Consider the following 2500-nt stretch of genomic DNA (forward strand, 5'->3'; position numbering starts at 1 on the left):
AAAATGGGAACCACACGTCAGCCAGACACTCTGATCACGCACCACTCTCTGCTTCTAACAGGCGCACATACAATATGTAAGCACCAGCATGGAACAACATCCAGTGCATCTTCTCCGCCACATTACACAATCCACACTATCACAACCAGACCAGGAGGTCCGTGCGGAAAATACAATATCCCAGCCTTTCGACATCCACCATTGCGCAGACCAGGCACCAACACCCACACATGTCCTATACAACGGTGCACCCAACATCACAATAGTACCTCCTGTCACAGCGCACAAACAATGACATGAGTCAAAGACACAGGTCTCACACAAGCATAGAATTGGAGCGCCGCCTCTAATAAGCCAAAGGTGCATCCTGACGTGACAAATCTGATCATGTCACAAGCATTCACTTACTATAATCACTATCAACGAACCTGCCGCCCCCGCCCCCCCCCCCCCTACACCTTTCCGTACAACAACGTGTAACCTAACCTAACCTAACCTAACCTATGTTGTACCTTAACCTAACCTATGTTGTACCTTAACCTAACCTATGTTGTACCTTAACCTAACCTATGTTGTACCTTAACCTAACCTATGTTGTACCTTAACCTAACCTATGTTGTACCTTAACCTAACCTATGTTGTACCTTAACCTAACCCATGTTGTACCTTAACCTAACCCATGTTGTACCTTAACCTAACCCATGTTGTACCTTAACCTAACCCATGTTGTACCTTAACCTAACCCATGTTGTACCTTAACCTAACCCATGTTGTGCCTCAACCTAACCCATGTTGTGCCTCAACCTAACCCATGTTGTGCCTCAACCTAACCCATGTTGTGCCTCAACCTAACCCATGTTGTGCCTTAACCTAACCCATGTTGTGCCTCAACCTAACCCATGTTGTGCCTTAACCTAACCCATGTTGTGCCTTAACCTAACCCATGTTGTGCCTTAACCTAACCCATGTTGTGCCTTAACCTAACCCATGTTGTGCCTTAACCTAACCCATGTTGTGCCTTAACCTAACCCATGTTGTGCCTTAACCTAACCCATGTTGTGCCTTAACCTAACCCATGTTGTGCCTTAACCTAACCCATGTTGTCGCCTTAACGTAACCCACGTTGTCGCCTAAACCTGCTCTGTAATTGTTATACGACTCGTTCAATTACTGTAGTGTTGCCCACCCGCAACCCTCGCAATATAGTTCGCTACTCGCACTGCCCGCACCCCTGTGTATCGCTTCATGTTAAACACCTTGCAAGTCTTGCTCACTTTCCACATGCTCCTGCTGTACACTGTAATGTGGATGGCAGCAGGACGTACATGCCGCCCCTCCCCACGTCCCCACCTTGCCCCCTGCCTTCGCAAGCTGGTTGGTGAGAAGTTTGCATGTTCAATGCCCTTCGCATGCGACGTACTCAGGCTACGTTGTGGTGCGGCCTGTGTCAACTGTCCGCTGATGTCGTACGCGTGAACCACAATCTGTACTGCACATTCGTCCTTATGTACTGAATGATACATCGTGGCACATGTGTGACCGCACAACGACTGCGCCCAAAAACGGCGGACCATACAGTGCAAATATTGTGCACGCAGCTACGTGTCGTCTCCCTATGAGAGCTGGATTGCAGTGTGGTACGCCATAGAGACGTGTGGGAGGAACGGACGCCGTGGATGGCGATCAGCATGAGCTGTCTGTTGATGTATTCGGACCTAGTCGTCTCTCCTCACACACCGTGATGGCATGGTGCACCGCGTTCCATATCTGCGACATGCTACAGAGGCCGGTTGACAGTCGTTCGAGCAATGGACATCGCATACGTACGGGGGCCACCTTCCACGTATTGTCTAGGAGTGCACATTTTGTTGCGTGTATGTGGGCAGACGTAGTGTGGCGTGACACCTGACACAGGCATGCAATAATCGTTGAAGTTGCAAATGGCGATGGACGCCTGCGTTTTCTGGTGAAGTTACGCAAATGAACAAATGGTAACCTGTTGTGGTGCGGTTGTTCTCGCTAGGGGTGAATCGGTGATGGCGACGATAGGTTGAGGTACTAACCGGTTGTTCCAGCGATACCCACCATGCCGACGAAACTGAACGGCATCTGGGTGTGAAGCGATACGCGGCGGTGGCTGGGTGGGACCGTCCCCGGCCGGTGAGGGGGCGCCTCCCGGCGTGCTGGCCGCGCGGTGCGTGGGCGCACGCGCTACAGCCGGCTGGTGGGGGCGGCCAGTGGCAGGCGCGCCGGCCGACGGACGCGGCAGGCGTCGCAGCTGCGCGCCGGCGCACCCTGCGCGCGGCGCCGTGCGGCCAAAGTAGGTCCTCGCGGGCCCGGTGCGAAGCGCGGTGGACATCTTCAGTGTGCTGGTCCGATTGAGGACTGTGTGCGTTGAGGATGCGCCGCCGCCCGGCGCTCGGCGCCGCGACGCCGTCTGCTGCTCGGTCGCCCCAGCGGTTCTCGCTGGTGGTTTGTATCGCAGCTGTGCGGATGTGTT

Source organism: Schistocerca piceifrons, unplaced genomic scaffold (genome assembly GCF_021461385.2).
Source record: "Schistocerca piceifrons isolate TAMUIC-IGC-003096 unplaced genomic scaffold, iqSchPice1.1 HiC_scaffold_952, whole genome shotgun sequence".
Classification (NCBI taxonomy): Eukaryota; Metazoa; Arthropoda; class Insecta; order Orthoptera; family Acrididae; genus Schistocerca; species Schistocerca piceifrons.